The following is a 26751-nucleotide window of genomic DNA, read 5'->3' as shown; positions in this document are numbered from 1 at the left end:
TTCTTTTACATTTTTAAACGGTTTTGAGATACGAAAAGTGGCACTTTAATCACGGTCGTGACTAAAGTACCTTAACCACGGGTGGAGCTTGCGCATGCGCAAATTATGTGATTAAAGTGCTGCTTAGCGCACTAGATACTTAATATACTAGAAAAAAAATTTTTTGATGAAAATTTCAATGCATAAAATTCATAACTGTAAAAATCAACTTTTAGCATTTATGAAATGAGTTTTCCCATGATTTACCAACTTGCAGATACTTATTTGATTACATACCTGACCGTTTCAGTTAATTATCTAGAACAAACTCGGTAGCGCAGTTCGGAGCAAAACTAATTTCGCTTTAATATCAAATTACGGCTGCTCCTTTTGCTGCGCCGCCATCCTATCCGATTATTTATTTTCTGCGCTCGACGCTCGATCGCAACATCGTTTTTCTCATCAAACGCATCAAACGAAATCAACGAAAATTGCGACTGTAGCCAATTTTAATTCGCATTCCAATTCCCCCCCGCGATTCCCATTCCCGATCAAATTTTCCTACACGTGTGCATGCGTGTTTCGATCGCAAACGTTTGCGTTCAAATAAATTACCATCGAATTGATTCGGTGTGTTGCGGTGGCGAGTTGCTGGCGATTCGCTATGTGTGGCGTGCTTAATTAGATTAATACGGAAGAGTGACGGCGTCACTCGACAGGCGTTGATTGAAATATATAGGCGAGCGCGTGAATTTGCCGTTAAATTGGCTCATTGAAAACACAACCATGCGACATTATGCGACATTTCAATAAAGCGCGGCGGTAAATTGTTTCAAATTGCGATTTCACGCCGTGCGTAGAAACAAACGAAACATGTCGAACATTAGACCTAGTCTAACACATTTTCATTGTGTTAGTCAATCTGGCGCCATCCAGCGGCGGATAGCTACAAAAATTGAAATTACGCCTTAACTATTTATATAAATGTCCATCGAACCAACGATTATGTTCAACTAAAGAATGAAGTTGCTTCCGTACGCGTCTGTAGTCACAGAAGAAGTAACAATGAAGTAGAATGGCGGGAAGTTTAAAATGGCTGAAAGTATAGTCTATGGAAGTATAGTGTACAGTCTCCATAGTGTAGTCAATTGATTTGATGTTGACGTAGCTGTCGGTAATACAGTGTGATAATACAGTGTGATGGTACTATAGTACTTAGGTTTGAGCTTCATTGCTGGAATGCTAGATGGCGTTAAAGTAGTCAAATAGCCAGATGCAGAGGTATTATTGGCTAAACAATTTCTTTATTTTATTTAAAAAATAATTTTTTTTATTAAATAAAAAGTAGCCTATAACCATTCGGGGACCACTAAGAATATGTGTACAAATTTTCATGATGATCGGTTAAGTAGTTTTTGCGTGAAAGTGTAACAAACATCAGGACTTTCGCATTTATAATATTAGTAGGGATGACCGTCAACTGTACGTCATTCTAATAATACTCGATTGCCAAATAACATTCCACGCCAATAAACAATAAAAGATGAGTTTTAGTTGATTCAAAGCAGTAAAATCATTTCGTGTATCTTCCTCGCACACAGATGGAAGAATTTTACAGGTGCTATAATCGTGGGAGTGCCCGGTGTCAACGGGTGAAAGTGCCGAGCGATGCTCATATCGCACGGTCGTAATTCTCTACAAGATGCGCGCATAAGTAATAAGCGTTTGAATAAATTCCGGAAATTTTTAATCTACACCCGAGTTAATTTCATCTCAAGTCACCGAAGGCGAAAATAACAACATTTTATAATTAATGTGACGAAATAAATAAGAAAGTAAAATTTTTAATTTTTTATTTTTTAAAGAAAAAAAAATTGTGATGTTTAAAATGTAGTTTTAGGAAGCGTGGGAAACGTCCAAGATGGCTTAAAGACATCCGAAGTCATCTTGCGCGGACATTAGCCATTTGCTCCCGATAGCATTAGGTGCGCTATGAAGCTGAGAAATAGATGAACCGCTGCGCACAGCACACAGAACAAAACACTGAAAAAATGGTGAAATCATCTCGCGATCGCTGATGAGATTTTAATTGCGGGTTCACGGCGCAAAACAACAAGCAGCCGGATTAACACAGATCTTCAACTTCTGTGCGCGTCTTGAAATTATTGTCACTTTGATAATTTATCCTAATAACCATCATTATCAACAAAACAAAAAAATTTTGAAAATTTTAAAAAAATTTATCGATTTTCAAAAGATTAGATTCGTTGCATTGCAGGTTCGTAGCAAAGGCGCTGCAGGTCAGTGAGTTCTCGCGACCTTCGACCTCGCACACACGCCGGGCATAATCTCTTCGGACCCCGCAACAATGCGTTCCGCACCGTTATGAAACCAATATCCACCTCGCGCGCACTGGATGCGATAACATCTCGTCAATGTTTTTTTCCGAGTAAATATATCTCGACGACAACAACAAAAATAATTGCAGCAAAGTGTTATTGATCTTTCGCGGAGTTGTGAGGAATACCAATCAGTTCGATTTATACGAGGTGAGTTTTTCGTCCTCGTGCGCGCCTAGGCGACTACTAATCGCCGCACGTATCCTGCGGCCGGCTCCCGAACGAGTTCTTTGCATACGAGAAGCCGAGAAGAGCGAATTAATTCCGGGCACACTTTGCGCCGTGTTTATTGTCATATTTAACATGCGCGTCGCATTTCATCCGCTCGCTACACAAAGCGTACAATTAACACGAATGCTATACCAAGAAATATATAACATATCATGGTGTGGTTTAGTTTAAACAGACTGTATGTAAGTATAGTGTTTTTATTTCGTTCAAAGTGAATTAGTAATCGATGCACAGCGGCGATTTCTGCGAATCGACGAAATCGAGACCGTTGTGTGTGTGTGGTGTGTTTGAATTGGAATTGGTGTTTTCTTACGCGAAATGAAGCTATTGCCTGTGTGGTCTCGTGCTACACTAATACGCACTGTGATATCCGACAATCCCAACAATCCGACCGCAATCGCGTTCTTCTTTTCCGCAGCACGCAGCAGCGCAATCCTTTTAAAGCGCGCGCATTGCGTTTACAATGTTTTTACGAAATTTGCTATTAATGGGCACGCGTAATGAGCGACGATAATAGTTGTTGCGGTTTTTGCCGTTGCCGGCGTTTTTCCTGTGGTTTACCGAGCGGGTGCACGGAGGGTCTTCGGCGGTTTGTTTGAATGCTGGAAGTCGGAAACCCGGCCGCTCAATGTGATTGCTCAATTCTCTCATCAGGCGCGCACAAATGTCGCCGCATTTTCTGGTTCGATGCTCGCGTTTTTTTTTTGTGTGTTTTGCTGTTTGTTCAATGTGAGGTAAAGCTTCGGGTTGGCTGTGGTCGGATTATTAGCGCAATTTGGTGCGCTCATTATGCGGAACACGACCGTGAATCGGCACGATGCCACCCACCCCGAGGCGCACGATCAGAAAAAACGTCTAATATCCGCACAAAACAACTCAAACAATTTAAAAAGAGCGGAAATAAGGGTAGGTAACTCATATTTATCGGGTATTCACCTACTGCTACTGTAAAATTAATTTTTCTAAAAAAAAATTTTTTTACAAAATTTTTAAACTTTTTTTTCTTCCCACAAAAAAAAAAAACTAAAAAATTAAGATGTCATTTATTGACTTGAAGATCCAAAATCAAAGAAAATATTAAATTTCTTCATCCTACACTAAACCATAACATAAATTAAAACACAAACATTTTGTCAAGCTGACCATAACAATATTAAAATTTAATATAATCCTAAAAATTACATAGATGAAGAGAATCATTAATTGTAGATCACTCCAAATAAATTTCACGCTTCGCCTCAATAAATCCAGCACGAGCATCGCACAGATTGTAATCAGGAAATTTTTTTGTCTTAGCGCGCGCGCTCGCGCACGCTTCGTTCCCATATCACGCGAGCATCTATTATAATATAATTCAATAGAAATAAATATTCCTCGAAAAAATTATAAATAACCGGGACGCGAGTCATCGCACGGGCCTCGTCGCTGAGGTCGGAGGTTAATTGTGATTTAGAATCATTATAAAAACTACACCGAGCCACACGATGTCGCCACGCACCGGTGGTATTTTTATTGCTTTCGAATTTAACACAAACGAAAACAACATTTATTGGTTAGATGTTCGATATCTAAGCGTTTTATCATCCAAACTTAAAAATTTTCAGATGAATAAATAAAATTTATATTTTTTACTTTAACATTGCGCGTTATTTATTCTTTAATGAGATTATAAATTTCCCGGATAAAAATTTGTATTGTGTGATATTATCAATAGTTTAGAAGCAAATATCGAATTTCTCACTATTGGTTCCAAAGTAACGCGCAGTCCGCGGAAAGTCATCGGCGTGGAAACAAAGCGATTTGTGTCGGTCCAGATCAATTAGTTTCTTCTTAGCGACCGCGCCGACAAAGCGCACCTCCGACCGCACGCGAGAGGCTACCATCGCCGCAAACGCTCGTAATTGTTCCTCCTGCGCGTTTGCCACGCAAACAAAGCTCCAACCACCATCGCGGTCGCATTGCGCATTGCACATTGCAGCACACTAAACAACTGTGTTTCAGGCGAAAAGTATTTTACGATTTTTCTACGAAGACATAGTGCCAAAGCGTGTCCATAATTCATATATACAAATTCTCGAAAGCTTACTAAGTTGTGCTATGATTATCTGCTGGGAATTCGAGTGTGCAGTGGTGTGAGCTCGAGCACGAAATATTGATTTTATATGCGTTTTGCGAGCGGGAATTTATTGCCCGCGTTCGATGAGAGAGCTTTCGCCGCGCCGCGGCAATAAGGAAGCGCAGCGGCGGCCCAACAATCGCGCGGCTGATTGTGTTTAAGTGTCGCGTCGTCGTAATGTTTAGGAAATTCGCCAGCATTTTGTTGTTCTCGAAACTATACAAAATCGACGCGCTGAAAACACTCATAACCTTTAACAGCGACAACAAAGTTTACCCACAATGGTGAATATTTACCCAGCGATTTTATTGTGTAATAAAAACGAGCGACATCTATGAACGAATAGCCTACAAATCAATTTACAGGTTTAAAATGTCTAAAAATCATGAAAAAAATATAATAAAATTCTGGTAGCAAATATTTTCGAGTTGTAAATTTTAATTTAGTTCCAATTAGCATCAGCGTGATTATGAAAATGATTTTAAAAACATTATGTGTGCGCACGTCAGATTTTAGTTTAGTTTCTGGCCGGTTTCGTAGTGTATGATTAGCGGCGATTAGCAGCGATTAGGAAGATTTGACGTTCCGTCGAGCGATTTTCGCGTTCGCGGTCGCTACGCGGCGCGTTTCTTTGTTCGCCGCGTCCTTTGGTCGCACATGCCTTATTCATTTATACGCTCATTTATTTTACGGCTTTCGTGCGAACGCCGCGCGCCTCGATCGTATAATCGACCTGGATTTCCGCGCGATCCTTGTGGAATTCGCGCGCGAGATGTGCGCGCCCACGCCGAGAGTGCCAAGGTGCGATATTGGTATCAGTCGGCGTGCGCTTCAAAGCGCAAAGTGTCGCGCATTACGACGTGAAATTTATGCTAATTCAAGCAGAGGCAATAATATTTTGCTCGCATTTGTCAACGTTACTTCACTGCAGAATAATAAAGGAGGAGAGATGCTATTCCAATTTCGCCTATCGCCTTCATAAAAAGACAACTCGTGCTCGATTATTCTGAATTCATGTTAACGATTAATTGATATGAGATAACAAATTCATAGAAATCATGACTTGAATAGTTTTCATTCCGAATAAAAGATTTTGATCTAGGAAATCATTGAAATTAAAAATTTTCACTAAAACGTCGATTTTTGAGGTTAAATCCACGTTTTAAGGCAAAAATCAAACAAAAACGACACAATTTTTATTAGTAAACATAATTTACTTAAATTTTTCAATGAATAAAAAATGAAACCATCAGAATTTTAGGTTTTTTGCACCAAAAACATCAATTTTAGACTAAAAACCTTGATTTTTTAGCTTCAAACTGCGTTTTAAGGCAAAAAATCAAACAAAAACAAAAGAATTTTTCATAATTAACACAATTGACTTAAATTTTTACAAGAATAAACAATAAAACAAATAATTTTTTTCGTTTTTCGACGAGAAACATCGATTTTTCAGCTAAAATTGTTGATAAAAGCTGAATATTTTGCAATTTGTCCGCTTTCGATCTTTAGGTACTCGTAGTAATATAGTCCTGTTCCGCATGTGATATACTTCTAACACGGCATTGCACCGAAAGCTCGTAAAGCTCGGCGAGCTGCGACGTAAAATATTCATAAATGCGGCGGTGCGCCCGCGGCGCGCGTTCCCGCGAAAAGCGATCAAATTTGCAATTCCCGGCCGGGCATTAAATCAGTGCGAGTGGACGAGTGCGTCGACGTCCCGTTGTTTTACTGCCCGAGTGCGCGCCACCATTGTCTTCAGCGCCATGTTTACTTTTAGCGTTGCGCGATGAATGCGACCGAGTTATGGATTCTGTCGTCGTTAATTTTACAATCGCTATTCAGAGCAATAAGAAATATATTTAACAATGAAAATAAAGTAAATACAGCAAAGAACAAATAAAATTCCGCGAGTTTTCTATTGGAGACTGCAATGCTTCGAAAATTAACAAGACAGTAACCCAGGTAAAAAGTGAAATAACTTTTTTTCTAATAAAGTTAGAAATAAAAACTTTTTACTAAATAAAAGCTTATCGATTGCTTTATTAATGTAAATAATAAAAATTATAAATTTGTTGTTAGTTGATGGATTATTTAATGTTTTTTGAGATTAGTTTTCGATTTAGTTGCGTTTAATACGCGAGTTTCACACAGAATCGAAATTCTTCGCCCAGCTAACTGTAAAGTTTCTTCTCGCCGATCGCGTCGCCGGAGTATCGTGATATATGGTATTCCATTCTTTAACTTTGGTTAAATCTGGTCGCCGGGTCTCTTCTATTAGGTTAAAAAATGCGAGGCCTTCTTCTGCGGCGGCGGCTTTCTTGCGCGCCGATGCTAGCCCGGATTAAAACTTGTTTACGGCATACTTAGCGCTGCCCCGGCCCGGCCGCCTCGTGCACACACACTCGCGCATAAACGACGCACGAAATCATATACCCACTTGTCGCGCACTAAAACTATTTATTTATTGTCGCGGTGCGGCGGCGGCGCGATTTTTCGACGGGACGCCTAACTAGATTCCGGTTGACATCCGCGCGCGCGCGCTCGCATTTGAATAATACGACATGCCGAACGTATAAAACATTGCGTTTTACTATCGGGCTCGTAAATTCATTCGGCTTTTTATGTGCGTTTATGGATGGAGAAGGATTTGGGCTGATTTGCATGTAAATAAAATTCGAAATCGACGAATCCTAAGCTTAAATATATATTTATGTTGATAACTCGGTTTAGGCTGATTAATCATGAGTTATTGAGTTTGGGAAATGAAAATTTTGCTAACCGGAATAATTTAAACTGGAATCAACTGTAAAATTTGAAAAAAAGTGAAAAATTTACGTAAAAAACGTAAAAATTAATTTTTCTAAAATTTTTATAGAAAAATACAAAATTTTATAATAATAAATCGATTTAAGCTAATTACTCATGAATTACGGGGTTTAAAAATTAATTAGAATGTAAACAAGAGAAATTTACATAAGATTTAACAAGAAAATTTGTAAAAAAGTGAAAATTTTACGAAAACAAAGCAAAAATTGCAAAAAAAAAAGCAAAATTTTCTATTAACCTGTCGATTTAGGCCAATTATTCATAAATAATTGGGTTTAGAAATGAATAAAACTGCTAACAATAAGATTTTACATGGGATTTAACAAAAAAAATTAGAAAAAAGTGAAAAATTTACGAAAACAGAGCAAAATTAATTTTTATGAAAAAAACTTTTTAAAAATACAAAATCCACGTATATTTATGTCGATAAGTTAATTTATGTTAATTAATTATTAATTATTAAGTATAAAAACGAATAATTTTGATAAAATAACAAGAAATTCAAAGAAAAACTCAAAATTAACGAAAATATTGCAAAAACAAATTTTTCCCAAAAACAGTTCCCAGTTTATTTGTTCCGAGTACAAATCAAACAAGATTTAACCCATCGACGTGCCACTAATTTCCGCAAGTTCTTCGGCCAGACATAAATCACTCATTTAACGGCAGCTGGTGTGCGATTATTTATTTAGCCGAAACGCTCGCGTCGCGTGGTCATCGCCGCCGTCATTTCGGCCGGCGACGAGAAAACGCGTGGGTCGTCCTTAACGTTCGCCGCGCCGTCCTTACACCAGTAAATCACATCGAAATGCGGACATTCCCACATCCAACACAACGACCGAATGATAATTATATGCAAGTGTAAACCATACCAACATACACTCTCACATAAAAATAAAAATAACAAAAAGAAAGCACTCGCAGCGCAGATGATGATAAAAATATAAAAATATAAAATTACACTCTCAACTCTTCATAGGTAATACAAATTAATTTTTTTATATTTCGAATCGATTCGAATCCAATTCGATTTCGATTTGCGCTCGCGCAATGCGTGGTGCCTCGACCGGTGCGCTAATCGCGACCCCGCGACCTTTGCGGACACGCTTCGCCGACGCATCCATATCTAATAACGTGACCCCGGTCTCGCACGTCTCGGCGCGAAATTGCGCGCACTTCGCCCTCGCATGTCACTCGCGAAACGTGACAATGCCGCACGCATGTGATTTCGCGCGTCTCGCGCTGATTTTCACGTTTTACGATCCGATGAGAACAGCTCCAAACGGAGCGCAACACACAACACAACACACACACACACAAGAATACATTCAGCTGCACATATCGACAAAAGTATAAGTAAAGTACATAAACCGCAGCCCGCAGAAGAAGAAGAATCGACGGCGGTGAGTTCTGTCTGTGTGTGTGTGTGCGTGCGCGCTGCGAGAGCTTTTGAACTTTAAAGCTTTCGTTATTGGGCTTTTTGCGCCCGATCGGTAATCAACGCAGCGGCGGCCGCGCGCGGTTCAAGGATTGCCGCGCATTATCGGCCGCAATCATCGCTTTTACGACGCCGAAGAATAGAAATTGAATTAGCGCGACGTGCGCACGAGCGCCGCCAAAAGACGCGGCCGCGCAGTCGTAAAATCCAAAGACGCGACTTTGATTGAACTGCAAGCAATAACAAAATCATCTACGCGCAAAAATAGCGCAGAACTATCCCGCTAGGTGGCGCTACCAGCGCAAACGTCATATTTATTAGATATTTACTCAATAAATTAACTTTTTCTACAACGCAGACTTAAAATTAAAGATGCGGCTTTAAATGAACAGAAAACGATGAAAAAATCTACGCAAGAGCAAAAATAGCACACATCTATCCCGCTAGGTGGCGCTACCAGCGCAAACGTCATATTTATTAGATATTTACTCAATAAATTAACTTTTTCAGCCGTGCAGACCAAAAATCCAAAGATGCAACTTTGATTGAACTAAAAAACGATTCAAAAATCTACGCAGGAGCAAAAATAGCACAAAACTATCCACTAGGTGGCGCTACAATGGCGGAAGTCATATTTATTAACAATTTACTGAATAAATCCACTTTTTCAGCCGTGCAGACCAAAAATCCAAAGATGTAACTTTGATTGAACTAAAAAACGATTAAAAAATCTACACCGGCGCAAAAATAGCACAAAACTATCCGGTAGGTGGCGCTACAATCGCGGAAATCATATTTATCAGGTCAATAAATCCACTTTTCAACCGTGCAAACCAAAAATCCACAGATGTAACTTTGATTGAACTAAAAAACGATTCAAAAATCTACGCAAGAGCAAAAATAGCACAAAACTATCCGCTAGGTGGCGCTACAATGGCGGAAGTCATATTTATTAACAATTTACTGAATAAATCCACTTTTTCAACCGAGCAGTCCTAAAATTCAAAGATGCAACTTTGATTGAACTAAAAACGATAAAAAATCTACGCAGGAGCAAAAATAGCACAAAACTATCCGCTAGGTGGCGCTACAATCGCGGAAATCATATTTATCAGGTCAATAAATCCACTTTTCAACCGGGCAGTCCTAAAATCTAAAGACGAGACTTTTATTGAACTAAAAACGATAAAAAAATCTACACAGGCGCAAAAATAGCACATAACTATCCGCTAGGTGGCGCTACATCCGCTATACAAGCGCCATATTTATTAGATATTTATGTTTACTCAATAAATCCACTTTTTCCTCAGCGTAACAATGCGCCGCAGCTAAATCACGATGGCTTAAGCGCGCACAATTGCCTCGAGAGTCGCGCGTCGCCATAACTCAGCCGATATCCGACCTAAGCTCAAAAACTATTTGCTTAATACAATAATAATATATAATTGATGGCCGGATTAGGTTAGGCGCAATTATTAATAGATCAACTCACGTGTATCTCGCTTCCTCTTCTTCACCATTCTCTCCTCCTTGCTGCCTCTTAAAGGGAAGGATTGAAGATCAGACAACTGCAAAGAGTGGAAGAAAATCGATTATTATACGATATCGATGCTCGAAAGGCATTCAAATGCGCAACGACATGAAATATTTCATTGGTTTCATAACATTTGTGAGATTTCGAAGCGCCGAGAGAGATTCATGCGTTTCATAACAATTTGCTTGGTATACGAGTATATCATGGTTTACGATGTCAAATGCGCGCGCATGCGATAAATGCGTGGTACGTGTGCGGATTATAAATATTTTAATCTCAGAAAAACAGCAAACAGCAAACAGGACACTCCCTGTTTAGCGCCACTAAGATGATAAAAATAAAATTACATGCTTAAACTTAAAGTTTAATTTACTATCGCTGTGATTAATAAATAATTATTCCCGGCGTGATATTTTTATGTGTAATAGATGATGATTATTTATTCATGGTGACCTTTTCGTTCGTTTCAATTTCCTTTCGGTTTTTCGCCGGCTGCTGTGCGATAATGACTGTTTGCGCAGTTAATAAATATTGATTACTCAAGAGCGCACGCCGGCCGCTAATTAAACCGAACGTCCTGGATTGCAATTCGCGCTGCGCATGTGCGAAATATTAATAAACGGCACTTGGAAATGGAAAGAAATATTAAATTGTTTTTTTTTACTGTGAAACTATGTTAAACTATGATGTGAAAAAAAACAATAACAAGAAAAAAAAAGATTTGAATTATTATTTGTTGAATTTAGAAGAGTTTCAGTTGTTGTTGTTGTGGTTGCGAGGCGAGCGCAATTACAATGCGAAAATCATTAGAACCCAAGCGCGCATTTTTCCCGTTTACGATTCGCCGCGTTTTACATGTTCATTTGCGCCGAGGAACTTAATTAACGGAGAATGCTAAACGCTTCGAAACTAATCTGCTTCTAACGTCAAATAAAAGTCTCCGACGCCGCGGACCGAATCGCGCTTTAGTGCTTTCGAATTTAGCCAACCACTTCGCAAATTCGCGAACACCGCTATCTTTCCACACACACAAACACACACACATAGATATAACACAAGAGAGAAGAGGTTAATTCATCTTAATCCTAGGTTAATACGTAATTGTGTCGAAAACATAAAAATTACATCGCTAATGTCGGCACATCGAAAGACACACGAGAAATTTCATTTAATTTCGTTCCACATTCACATATCACGCGGACAATTCGCAGAATGCTCGCACTTTTTGCGCGTCGCGCGGCGGGTTTAATTTATGACCGCGCCAAAAAATCACCGATGCAGGCAATTTTTTTTTGTTGCGTTGCTGATCCACGCGGCGAATTCAGCGAACAATGAATGTTGGTCACATTCTTATCGGCGTGCATGATTGAGGGCTCCGAAAATTTATGCAGTCGATGATTTTTTTCTGGTTTGCGTTCGATTGAAATGTGAAATGCGACGAAATTGGGGCTCCATTCATGCCAGGTAACCAGTTGGGTATTTTTTTGTCAGTTTTACCGTTACACAATAAATAATTTCCGATTAAATTAAGTCAAAATATTTTATTATGGAACAAGTGCGCTAAGTGGCACTTTAACCACGTTTAGAGAGGTGATTCTTACTTTTTTTTCTAATTTTACTTTATTTTTGCATTTAAACTTTTTATTTTAAAATTTTGCGCAGGCGCATGCTCCACTCCGTGACTAAAGTACTTTAGACACGGTTTTTAGCCACCCGTGATTAAAGTATCACTTTTCAGGCCCTAAAACCACGAAAAAGTGGTAAAAATTAAAAAAATATATTTTAAGAAACATTCGAATCAAATTCCGACATTATCGTTGAAAACCCCTCAGGATAATTCACAAAAATTTTCAAATTTTCAAAATTTTGCGCATGCGCAAGCTCCACTCCGTGACTAAATTATTTTAGTCACGGTCTTTAGCCATCCGTGATTAAAGTAACACTTTTCGTGGCTCAAAACAGTGGAAAAAGAGGTGAAAACAGAAAAAAAAAAAGAATTTTATTAAAAACCCCTCCGGATAATTCACTCATACTTTAAATCAATAGTTTCCTGATAGACGTTAACACATATTGAATCGATTTGTATTGAATTGAATTCCGATTGGCAATGAAATCAAATGCAATCCAATCAAATCTAATATGCCCAACGCAATTTATTCCAGCTTGCCTCAACAAGAGTATCTATTACGTTCAATTTCTCGAGGCTAACAAACTCGATATTAATACGATCTCTGCAACTTTGTACCGCGAGTTTCAATTGCGTACCACCAGCACACATGAATTTCATTCCCTCGATGCAGCGATATTTTAATGAGCTCATTAACCTATTTCGCCGCGAAATATTTTTCCAGCGCGTCCCGCTCGTAAACCGCCGGCGGATTTTATTGGATGTGCTCTAAGAGTCTAAGCTATACCGATGATATGATTGTGTATGCGCTGCGCATAGATAAGCGTCTCTTCTTTCAGCGGGGGTTCGCGTTTTATATAATTCGCGCACACTCGCCGGACTCAGCCGGAGCGTAATTTAATTTAAGACCCAAACGTGCACATGCGCATCGCGAATCACTTCATAAATCATCACGTTAATCACCCACACAGCAAATAAAAATAAAAATTAAAAAAAATACATGCAGTAATTTATAGATGGCGCTGTTAGGTGAATAAAGTAAATACGTATGCAACACACATTACATTTATACACCCACTATGATTTAGTCAAAACGAGCGTGAGTAATAGGCATTTACTTATAATGAGTATCAAATTTCCCAACAATCAAGCAATTTAGAAACAATCCGAGTCTAATCGAATAATCTAGATCTGTACATCGTGCGCGCAACTCCCTCGCCTGCGCTTGCTTCTTCGTTTTCGTATTCTCATCGTGCGTGTGCGTATATAATATGGTCCGAAACGATTTCGTTACCCGATATAGTTCCATATCTAATTTCCTAACCACCTTTGTGTAATTTCTCATGCTTTCGATTCGAGCATCCAAACCGTTTAGTCATCAAGACATGCAGCACTGTACCTGTACACCCAGTCATAAACTCATGAATGATGTGTAAATTGTGTAAATTGTAAAACATCCGCCTTGATAATCCCCGGTGTATGTGTGTGTCACGACCGCCGCCCGCGGCTCTTTTGTTTTCTGTTGGTGCTCCGCGCCGAAGCCGAAGAGAGATGAATTTAGACCGCGTCGATTTTTTTTTTCTTCTTCTTCGTCTCTTCTGCACAATATAGTTTCTAGGCGTATACCTGTGCTCGAAGGATTAGTATGCGAGCGAGAGACGCGAAGAGAAAGATAATAGCGAATGAGTCGAGAGAGACTCGCGGGTTATTCGTTTTTAAATTCGATTATATCTGATTGAGTGTGAGTGATGCGGGGTCATGAGAAATATGCGGCCCATTTGTTATTCCGAGTGTGTGCGAGGTGCACACACGCCAACTTCTTCGCTAGCGGAGTGAGGTAAATGAGAATTATCTTCATTAAAAACTGTCACTGCGCATCCGGCTCATCATCACGCTCGAGGAATCAAAGTCGATCAATCGCGAATTAAACGCTTATTAACTGACGCGATGAATTTGAGTTCCGCCCGTGCTCAATGTGCACTATTATTACGGAAAATGCACGGACGTCTTCGACAAGACAACAACGCGCGAGAGCCTGGAGATGACAGACGAGTCTTCGCCCCGCAACCGATGTTTAATGTCCATTAACGTCGGCGCATTCAATTTTTCACTTGGAAAGTTTAACTTATCACTTTGGAAATCACTTTTGCTACAAATTATTATATAAACTAACTCAATTTTACTTAAAATTTAATTTTAAAAAGGTAATAACATAATTTAATATGATTAAATTTTTAAATCTTTAATTTAACACCCTATATATAACAATTTCTGATATTTTAGTTTTCAATGTCCTATTCTAGATAAAGATGAATCTAAAATCACAAAAATCATAAAAATTTGTCTAGCCGTTAATGAGTTATAAGAGGTGTAACTAACATAACTTTCATTGCGTATTTCACACACTTTCACTGAAATTTTCGTGACAAAAACATGTCTATTAGCTTTTCCCTAACTCAATTTTACTTAAAAATAAATTTTAAAATATGATTGAATTTTTAAATCTTTAATTTAACACCCTATATATAACAATTTCTGATATTTTAGTATTCAATATCCTATTCTAGATAATGATAAAACTAAAATCACAAAAATCATAAAAATTTGTCTAGCCGTTAATGAGTTATAAGAGGTGTAACTAACATAACTTTCATTGCGTATTTCACACACTTTCACTGAAATTTTCGTGACAAAAACATGTCTATTAGCTTTTCCATAGTCAAAAATATCCGTAAACCAAAAATGAACAAAATTTGTTCCGTGGTTTTCGCGTGAAAGCGTACCAAACAAACAAATTTGCAATTATAATATTAGTAAGCCTTATTTTTTGCCACAATTTTTTCTAGTGATTTTTGCGCGTTTTTCTTCGAAATAATTACGAGTGTAATAAGGAAATGTGCGCGCGCACAGTGCAAGTCTAATTTGTTGTTCTTTTAACCTTCGCGACCGCAAGAATACCGAGTATGCATCGATTTAGAAGAAATTAGCTCCACTAATGATATGAATAATCGATTTATGCGCCTGTGCGCTCCGCGGCTCGCCGATTGCCAATCGCGCATTGACCACACGCATGAAATTACTTGCTCGATGCACGCAGAAGCTCCAGGAGCAGAAGCTCAACGCGATTGCAGACGAGGATCGCCCGCGCGGCGCTAATTGCGCGCTCGATTTGTCAATTCGCAAAATTTTAAAACAAAAAAAAATTTTTTTAAAGTAAAATTTTATCATGGCAGTTAAGTAGATAAATGTGTCCTAGGTTCCTGTATTGATGTATTTAAATGTGATGCGTTCGTAAAAAGCGTCTTTATAGTCAATTACGTTCTGTGCGTCTCTGTAGTGACCGCGCGTCAGAGACCTTCGAAGACAATTCGTAAGTGCCAAAGTAGTAAAAGCCTCTCGCAATTCGAGATGCGCGCACATAAAATTGTCATTGTCGTTCGGAATAATGTGTCAATCAACTCAATCAGTGCCATCATGCGCCATCAATTCCACATCTATTTCATTTTAAATCGAATCCAATCAAAGATTGGAAGCGTTGCACAACATGCAATCACAAAGCCATAAAAATCCACGCCGAGCCGTAAAAAACAAAACAACAAAACATTTCACTTTAACATTTTAGCTGCAAGGCTATACGCTGATAGGTGGCGCCACATTCCGAAGGATTTATTGTGTTAATCTTTGTTTACTCAGGCAATATTCATTATCAGATTAATTATAATAACACGTTGGCTTGCTCGGGTACGGATTAAATTAGGCGGCGCCCGATTTTTTCGTTAATAAATTTATCATGCCCGAAAACGTCGGCGGCGCGTGTGCGTTATTTGTTTTCCGCGGCGCGCGCATCAGATATCGGCCGGTTCGGGAATCGACGATTGCGATATAAATTATGGCCGGGGCGCTTTCGGACAGGAAAATTATACGCCATCCGCGCGGGCGCTCGTTACGACGCCGCGAAAGGTGGAGAAGGATCGCGTGTGCTACATTTCGATCTAGATGGGCGTAAATTGAAAACAACTACAAATACTTTGTACTCATCCACAATGCGTTCAAATTTACAAAAACAAAAAAACATCAAAAATAAAAAAAAATAAAATTTTTAATAAATTTAAAGAAATTTTAAGAAAAATATTTTTTTAATGATTTTTCTTTGAACACTTTGTATATTAATGTTAATTCTGTGTCTTTAAAACTCCAAAATTAAACGAAAAAATAATAATTTAAAAAATATTTTTTTTAGAAAATTTTCTTTAAACACTTTGTATATCAAAGTGAATTATGTGTCTGCGAAGCGGTACAATTGATAAAGTGGATTGCGCGCGCATATCGTTCGCGTTTTGCATCGTTGCATATTATTTATTGGCGATATCGTGTCGATGCCATCGACGTGCGAACGCAAAAACAAAAGAAACACGAAGCGTTAAACTTCCACAAATTGATTTCCTTTTGCTTTAGGTACCTAACCTCAAACATAACCTAACCTCAAATATAACCTAACCTAACTAAAACCAAACATAACCTAATTTGACAATTGTTAAAATACACGGAAATAGAGTCGTTCACCGCATGCCTAATGTCATAGTCATGCAAAGAGCACTGTCAGACACTGTCAACAAACGCTACCGTTGCAAACAATAGACGCGAGCGCCGCCTACGCCGAACTACCACACGCGCCACGACCGCAAACCACAAACGAATGAATAAATATGAATAAGTATGACTTACAACTTACATCTATGTAAAATACAATGTGCAATGACACTGAGATCATATTATCATATTTAGATTTGCATACAGAGTGTTTTAAACTACTTAAAAATTAATTTTTAGTTATTTATAATTTTTAGCAAGAACACCCTGTATGTGATTTTCAATTATTCTTTGAATTACACCTCTGTTTACACGCTTATTACACTTTACGATTGCGTCGGTCGGCGTCGACATCTTGTCGCAACTTCTTCGCTCGCCATTCGCCGATTGTCATTTGTCAATATAATTAATTGCGCGTTCGGAAATTTATGCGTCGATACGTGCCACTTATCCTACTTTGACTTACTTATATAATACGAATTTATTATTTTCTTATTGCAGTCGTCATAAACGCGAAACGCAATCGTAACACAAGCGAAACCTTTGGATTGAAACATAAAGACCTTGTAATCATTTAATTTTACGCTCCTAAACAATAAACAAATAAACAAATACAGAAATTCAACTTTTATTTTATTACCTTTTCAATGTGCATTCTGATTGTTCAAATCAATATGCATCAAACGTCTATGTTTCTTCTATCTTCCAGACTTAAGTAAACTTAAGTTAAGTCTGAAAAACTACTCAATATTCTTGGCGTTTCGTACGACCGGACGCACTACGGATGTCACTCACTCTTCTTTGTACGAATCAAAGTCACCGCAAACAGAAAAAAACAATACTAAACGCAATATATGTAAATTAAAATTCAATTAAATATTCACCGGCGACAGTGTGCACGTGAAATCATCGCAAACGCACTTTAACTTCCTTAAATCAAGTTAAGTCGCGCGCGCATGCGCAGTGCACCTAGTAGGCGGAGCATATAATACACTATATCTATTTATTATCTCTCTATAACTCATTTTACACGAAATAATATTCTAAATATGCTTCGTTCGTAATAAAATCTCGTATGAGTCACGATCCGAGCGCGAAGTGAGTTTTCGATCTCCTCGGCAACACACGGGGCGTAGGCGGCCACGCCGTGCCGGAATTATAATTACCGGTGCGTTTAATGATCTGTTTCACAGAGAGACGTACAGCCAAACTTCTCAACTTTGCCTATCATATACATATATATAAGTATGCGCGCATGCGTGTGTGTCTGAGTGCGCTGCTTCGTATTTGTTTTTCAAACGCGTACAATTCACGCAGACGTGGTTTATGGCTATAATGGCCATTGTGACCATTGTTTTTAACATGCGAGCTAGTCGAGCAAACCGCGCGGCGAACGCCTATTGTCTTAACTTTTAAGTACGAGTGCGCGCGCGGCTTAAGTAAGAGTGGATTGATTTAGATGCACGGCCACGCATTTCCTCTTAGCGGAGTTTAATCATGTTTAAAGTCGTTTTAGGACAGGAAAGTACAAGTAAATTTTACACCGCACACAATTATGATTCATAAGCAAACTTTTCCTCGCGCGCCGCATAAATCAATCGCCGCGGAGATAATTAAATCATTTATTAATTATATAGGATGCATAGAACACATTCACAGTGCGTGTGTGCGATTAAATTGACGCACAAGAATGAGAGACAACGTCGTTGCAGGTCTCAAACGAAAAATATTCAAATTTCGACGCAAATGTTTTTCGAGATTCGAAGATATTATAAACACGCGCGCGTGTTTATTGAATTCGCTGCGGATCATAAACTCGTCGGATTGATTCGATGATCGGCACGCGATAATTAATTAGTCGCAGTTAATGTCGATGTTAACATACGATAACGGTCTGGAGGACATGAATTTATGCTGAATTCTTCTATCGACCTACCCTAGTAAAATACTTCGTATTGAAAGTAAATGCTGAAAAAATAACGTGATTGTACATTTTATCTCCTCAACTGCGGTACCGTATGGCCGGATTGATTCTCCTACATTAATTAAAACACGTTCCCTCTTTTCGCTTTCAAGTAATGTGTAAAATCACTTCTTCTTTCGTGTCCAAATAAAATTATCTGCTTTTATTTCGATGTCAAAGTGTTCAAGTGTTTTCGCTCTCGACGCTGATGAGTTGTGACACATCTCCGGCTGTAATTTCGCACGCCGCGATTTACAAATGACCAAACATCAATCATCTCGCGGGCGCTCGATTAAACGATGCGCCCGATGGCCGCGATAGCATTAAACGAAATTAGAGCGCGTTCAATCAAGACGAATTGTCCCACACAGCGAACACTCGCCGCCGGGGCCTCACTTTAACTCTTCTGCTCAGGCTTAAGCTTGTCGAGCAGCAGCAGCAGCTTAAGCCATGCGCTTCCTTTTCTTTTCTTCATGCGGCCCATTAATGCATCAGCCATCACAGCCCATCAGCCCGTCAAGCATGCGAGAGCGCGTCGGCAATCGGCCGGCATTTATAAGTTAATTCGAAATGACTTCTTCAATTCGCGTTGCGCCTTCGCTGATTACTATTATGATTTCGTGCGTAATTGATTTTCTCACGGTGCATTACGCCTAACACTCCGGCTGCCGCCGAATAAATCATGCGCGGCAAGTGAATCGAATAATTTGATATAAAATCGTCCACAACACACAACACACAGCACTACTAATATTATAAATGCAAAAGTCCTGATGTTTGTTACACTTTCACGCAAAAACTACTTAACCGATCATCATGAAAATTTGTACACATATTCTTAGTGGTCCCCGAATGGTTATAGGCTACTTTTATTTATTAAAAAAAAATTATTTTAAAAATAAAATAAAGAAATTGTTTAGTCAATAATACCTCTGCATCTGGCTATTTGACTACTTTAACGCTATCTAGCAGCAATGAAGCTCAAACCTTAAGTACTATAGTACCATCACACTGTATTATCACACTGTATTGTACTGACAGCTACGTCAAATCCAATTGACTACACTATGGAGACTGTACACTATACTTCCATAGACTATACTTTCAGCCATTTTAAACTTCCCGCCATTCTACTTCATTGTTACTTCTTCTGTGACTACAGACGCGTACAGAAGCAACTTCAATATTTTAGATATTCGCGAGGGTTAAAGCTAGTAAATAATAATAATGACTTGATTTAAGCACATTTTTCTAACGCTACTAGTAATATTTACGTAACGAGTCATTTGCGTCGTCCTAGAAAAGGTGATTTCGACGGGATGTGTCAAGAAACAATAGGCGGCGATCGGAAAACTAACCTCGACCCACCGGATGAAGATGGTGTGCGACTTGCGGTCTAGTTACACACTTGACTCTAAGTCAAATGGACGCGTGGCATTATGCAACATCCTTTGCGCAGGCGGTCATCGACGACCCCTTTTTCTGCTTCCTTTCGCCATCAACCGCAAGCAAAACAAACACGAAAAATTGATATAATTGAGTGTTTCGAGTCGATGAAGAATGAAAAATGAAGCAATTTGTAATTGGCGTGCACGATAATGGATTTAATAAGTTAATAATTTAATATGTTGATGTAAAAATCGTCAATGAATAGAGTCAATTACAAGTTGTGCAATTGTTGCTTGCTTCACGCTGAAATTAACTCGTGAAAATTGATTCTAAACATATTATATTAATAATAATATATTCACATTGTTTAAAATAAATTTTAAGTTTACTCAAGTAAATTCTTTATTTTGAATTTATTTTGTTTTATTTGAATTTTCTTTTGTTTTCGTTTGTTGTCGTTGTCGCGACGCGAATTCCGATTCGGATCCCGTTCGCAGATAAACGCGGCGACCTCTCCGTCCGATCGTTATGGTCTTCGTGCGCGGCGCGAAAGTGTTATTAAAGATAAACTAAATTACGCCGTGTAATTGGGAGCGCTTGTCGCGCGGCGCCTTCGTGCTGTGTATTCTTCTAGGCTAATTTTTTTCGCACTTCAAAATCGAAAATGCGCGCGCCGATCGCGCAAGGTCACGTTTTCTGCCGGCTGCTGATACGATCGACAACACCAACAAGTTGCCGTGTCGCCTGTCAACCCACCTTCTAACGATGCCCAAGAACAAAACAAAATAAAACAAACCGCAAAATAAACAAAACAAAACAAGAAATGTTTTGCAGAATAAAAAAAAATGTTGTGCTTGAGGCGCCATCTATAGGTTATTAGCCTTGATGAAGACATTTGATAATCATATTGAAAGTGCGATTGTGTTGAAACGCATTTCTTTTCGGGCCCGCGGCGAGTGCATAATGGCCGCTTATCTTTTCATCGTCGGCGTGCATATACAGACACACGGTAGCCAACCGCCTGTCCGGCGGAGCTCTTCACGCGCCGACACCGGACAATGATGGCCCAGAATGCCTAATGACGCGCCATGCACCACCACTCATCTCTCTTCACGTCCGCGTCGTCAAATTGAATTTATTACCTTATTTCCGGCCATAGACACATAAACAACATCAAAACAAAAAAAAAAAATCAAAAATGTTTTATTTTGATAGATTTGTGGTTTATGTTTAGTGCACGGCGCGTTGGTAATTACAAGAGTACAATTTGCATCATCGTTACGACTCTTAAACGCGTACCTAGTGTTGTTGATGTGTTTTTTTTTTCCTCCTGGCTGGCGTTGGAGTGGTCGCGACTATGTCTCTTTGCCGCTGCCCGCCGATAATTATTCCGATGGCGCATTGTGTCTCGCGCGCGCGCACACACCAACAAATTACGCACGCAGCGAAATATAATTAAGTTGCAATCGTAAAACTAATTATATATGTTTAGCGCGCCCGCTCGGCGCGCAAAGCGTTCTGGCAAAAAGCGAAATGTGCGCTGCAGAGCAGCAACTCAAGAGCAATTCACAATTCATTTGTTCCTGCATATCGTTTAGTTTTTACCACTCTAGCATTGTGTATTCTTGTGCATCGAATGCAAATTATTTGCAAATTAATAGCACACAAATAAAATTAATTTTTTTTGTTTAAAAAAAACATCAAAGGAAATCTATGATTACGCCTAGAACAATGATACAATATCATAAGTAGATGCTAAGTTATTATAGTCTCGTTATGATTTGAGACTCGCCTTAAGTCCACCGCCTGAACACCGGAAATCGTGACGCGACGAGCGCCCAGGCAGGCAGGAAACGCACAATGCGCCTACCTATTAGGCCACCAACCACCCACCAAAACAAAACAAAACATCAGTACGCAGCACGCACTCGAATAAATATTCCGAGCTTGATCTGAATTCGAAATGACTTCCACACGGCCGGAAAACGGAGGAAGAGATTACACTAACTGCTTATTGTCTCAATGTAAAATAAACAAGTGTTGAAAAATCACATAATGTCTATCCCTACTAATATTATAAATGCGAAAGTCCTGATGTTTGTTACACTTTCACGCAAAAACTACTTAACCGATCATCATGAAAATTTGTACACATATTCTTAGTGGTCCCCGAATGGTTATAGGCTACTTTTTATTTAATAAAAAAAATAATTTTTTAAATAAAATAAAGAAATTGTTTAGCCAATAATACCTCTGCATCTGGCTATTTGACTACTTTAACGCCATCTAGCATTCCAGCAATGAAGCTCAAACCTAAGTACTATAGTACCATCACACTGTATTATCAAACTGTATTACCGACAGCTACGTCAACATCAAATCCAATTGACTACACTATGGAGACTGTACACTATACTTCCATAGACTATACTTTCAGCCATTTTAAACTTCCCGCCATTCTACTTCATTGTTACTTCTTCTGTGACTACAACTTCATTATTTTACATTTCCCCAACGAAGACGCGTACGGTAGCAACTTCATTATTTTAGATTTCCCCAAATTTAGTAAAGCTAGTAATTTATAAATAAATTTAAACCCAACATCGTTATTGTTCCTCAAAAACATTTTCTTCAAAATTTTACTATATACTCAACACTTATACCGCAACTCAAACATAGAAAAATTTAATGATGCAAAAAAATTATAACATGTGGGTGAATTTTTTCTGAAACTTTAATTTCCATTCCCGTTGGATGTTTGGCATTAATTTTAATAACCAGTAGCATAAATCAAACAAATCGTATATTGGCGCAGAATTTGCCGTGTCATTAACTCTAATTAAGCGCCACTTCGCGTCCGGATTGCGCGCAGTCATTAAAACAACACCGAAATAATTCGCCGCGTTTAGAATGATTAATACTGACGTTTACAAATGCGAGCGACGCACGAATGATTATCCGCATTCGGGGCCGCACGTCGCGCGCCATTATAATCAGAGAGGGACGATAATTAACGCGCGGTAGCTGTAGCGCCGCCGCTGCGCGCGCCTCCGCTTTAATATTAATAACTACTGAATGCGAGTAATTACACCGACGGTGCTGACGAAGACGCAGACTGAATTATGATACGATGTATCGATTGGCCCGATCATTAATTTTCCCGCTGCCGGGGCTTTGATTATTTTCAATTACTCATCACTAATCTGGCGTATTTGTGTGCTTAAAACCAACATTTAACACACGCTGTCATTTTTTTACCCTTTTACGCAGCGCCATCTATTAACAGACCGCGTAAGTAATCCAACATGGCATCTAAGATAAGCGCGCATGCGCAATTGATGAATGGCAGTTACACGTGTTCGCACGTATATTGCCGGCGTGCGATAATCGATAAGCGGCCGCATCTGATAACAGACGACTAGAAAAAGGGACAGGACACACACACATACACACAAGGACGAAATTTATGTCCCTCAAAAGTTTTTACTTCTGTGCGCGCATGTCGTCGTCGGCGTTTGCTCGCGTTTGGGACGACATGCGACATACGGGTTGCCGGGTTCGGGCCAGGTGATGGTAATCTGTTTGCAATGCGCGCACACGAAGAGGACACAATCATTCGTCTGCGTTGCTCGTGCTGGTGCTGGAATAGTAAAAACGCGACGATACATAACTTATGTGCATCTGCGGAAAAACATGCAGAATGCAGAAACGGGCAAACAGATCACTCTGGCTGATTAGTGCATGGGGCGCGGACCCAACGGATGAGATCCTCGCGTGCCGATAGGATTGACGCACACGGTCACACGATCGACTCTGTCGCAATTCAACAAATCCACATAAATTTATTTCCTGATAATAAACACAAACGCAAACAAAATTTTTTTCTTTAGAAAATAAAATCGAGATAAAAATCTAAAATTTTTGGGGTGAAAAAATTATGTATGCTATTGTTGTTGAGGTGTAAGATATGTTAATGAAGAGAAACAAATCACCATGTATGGACTCATAGCCAATTTAGAAATGGCTTGTTATTCTACAAGAGTACTGCATTGATTATTATGATTCATCGCCATCGGAAATCGCAATATCCTCGCGCTGCGATTGCAAAATCCGAGTTTCATCAAATGCAAAATGCACATCAGGAACAACCGCACCATATAGAGCGCACGTGGCTCCACATCTTGTGGGCCGTCTCCTAACAATGTGCGATTAGTATGCGCAAGCGAGTAAAAGGTAATGACGGCCAAGAAGCAAACCGCAAGTGTCGACACGCTCAAGATGTCAATTAAATTACAATATGTGCAAGATACAAACTCAAAACGAAAAAATAACAATCACAACAACAATCAATATCATCGCGGAATGCGCCGAAGGTTGCCTATCATGACCTAACCAAACACGAGCACTACACTCGTGATGCACTCGCGCGCGCGCATTTGTAATGTAAACCTTAAACATCGAACACGATGTTGAATCGATACAACACAACTACACTCAACTCAAAAAAATATATGCAACAGACACGCTTGTCAAACGTATGTAAACTCGTTGTAAGTCGCTCGTTGACATTCCGCAATTTGCCCTCCGTGTGTGCGCGCGCGCGCAAGTGTCAAGTTGAGTCAACTCAACACATCGACGCCTACGAATGCCAAACGCGAATGGTAATCCGCGCGCGAAATGCTAATCCATCTATAACAATAACACAATAAAGGGCGCGCAACGCGTCTAGTGACGATCAGAATTTTAAGAGCGCTTAAACGCTCTCGATGATTTGCAAGTCGAGCGCACGAACCGCAACCAACAACACACAACAATAACACAACAACCAGAAGCGGCGCGGTAGTCGGAATACAAACTGAGAATTAGCGTGTCACGCGCACACTGAATTGACCTTGAAATATTTGCACGAAATAATAATTTACATAAACACTTAAACATAGATGGCGCTAGTTTAAGATTTTTTCTGGAAATCTTCACACGCTGCTCATTTATTTCATAAAACAACATTTAATACGCGCAGTATTAATCATCGGCCAACGAACACGAAAAACCAGCATCGGATTTCCATCTGCGTCTACGTTTCGAAGTTGGTGAATCCTAAAACGCATGCGTTAAGTACGCAGCTGATGAAACGCGATGATACGCGAGAAAGAACTCTAAAAGACTAATTACACAATTTTCATGCGAGCGAGAACGCTATCCATCACGGCGATGTTTTACAACCTTTTTCGTTTCTCGCGCGGCGGCGGCGACTGGTGTTAACATGCGCTTTAATACGCACACGCAAGTTATGTGTGTGTGTGTGTGTGAGCTTTTAGCCGTGTTCGCCGTTTCGATATTTTATTGCTGCGCCGCCATTAAAGCAAATATTTATGTTTCCTCAACACTGATTCCGAATCCAAACACATATAACACCCAGGCAAGAAAAACAAAGACATTAAAACGTTAGTGATACTGAAACTGAAGCGCAAGCGCCATCTATGAGCGTAAAGCTTTTATTTTAAATTTAAGTATTTAAAGGACTTAAAACGCAAAGTCTGCTTGTACATCAACGTACGAGTAAAATACAAGATGTTAAATGTTTGTGTGTGTAGTGTGCGTGTTCGCCGATGTTAGATGATGATAAATCGTCGAGCGTTAGTCAAATCTATCAAACTGACAACTCAATCTGTTTGCGTGCTGTGGCCGTATTACTTACACGGACCCAACACTTTTCATGTGATAGAATTACCACCAAAAATAAATTTTTATTTTTTTTGTTAAAATTTTTTTTAAATAAAAACTAAAAACACTAAAATTCTTCTGTAGGTATATGATTTCTCTTTGTTGTGTGAATTTTTCCGAACGCACCTATTTTCTACAATTTACAGCTTGTTTAGCAATCGCAGAAAGGAAATTGTAGGTGGTGAGGGAGTCAATAACACTCACAATTCCATTTTCGGACAAAACGCAGTCTCAATAAAAAGCATTGCAAAACAATATTCATATTTCATGCACCATATTAAACTAGACAACCCACATATCATTTATACGATTTTTCTTTAAAGAAATGCAATTCCATTTTGTATTGGATAGGTCGAAACCATTTATCATGCTCTGGATTTTTTCTGCCCTTCGAATGAAATTCCCAACATTCGTTCGTTGCTGGAATGCAATCGTAGAAACTCTTTTTCGAGCAACATTTAAACTGTTTCTACACACGTGAAATTTATACGCCGCTCGTCGGCGTAGGCAACCCGTGTCGCTATAATTGGACTCGGAGGGTGTTCTGTCCATAATATCATTCATCACGGCTCTCGCGGAGTACGAAGACCCTCAAGACCGAAACTCACGCCGTGTACGAGCGAACTCGCACTTGGAGAACATGCTAACATGGCAACGAACACGAAATGTCACTGTTTCGAGCTATTCCTAACTGACCCCAACACATATTGTTTGAGAAATTGATGATGAACGACGTGCTGCATAGATTACAATATGGTAAAACATTTGATTAAAGTGTTATGGGTTTTAAAACATGATTCAACATCCGATTGCGAATTTTTTTAAATTTTTTACAAAAAATTTTTTTATTTTCATCGTTGGAGTTCTTGTTTATATGTAACAAGATGTCGAACACGATTCGATATTTCGTGTTCGCATGCATAACGAAAAGG

General features: G+C 39.2%; 1 protein-coding gene across 3 annotated transcripts in view; it reads right to left on the bottom strand.

Moving 5' to 3' along the window:
• LOC135794231 (uncharacterized) overlaps nucleotides 1-26751 on the bottom strand; it is a 121584-nt gene that overhangs the window by 8899 nt on the left and 85934 nt on the right. The gene's annotated exons all lie outside the window — the stretch shown is intronic.

This window comes from Atheta coriaria, unplaced genomic scaffold (genome assembly GCF_025399875.1).
Source record: "Atheta coriaria isolate IRGN ID8LTWV9N9 unplaced genomic scaffold, Caltech_Dcor_3.1 hic_scaffold_6_pilon, whole genome shotgun sequence".
NCBI classification, from domain to species: Eukaryota; Metazoa; Arthropoda; class Insecta; order Coleoptera; family Staphylinidae; genus Dalotia; species Dalotia coriaria.
The sequence above is the reverse complement of the archived record's forward strand: the minus strand, read 5'-3'. Positions and strand labels throughout refer to the sequence as shown.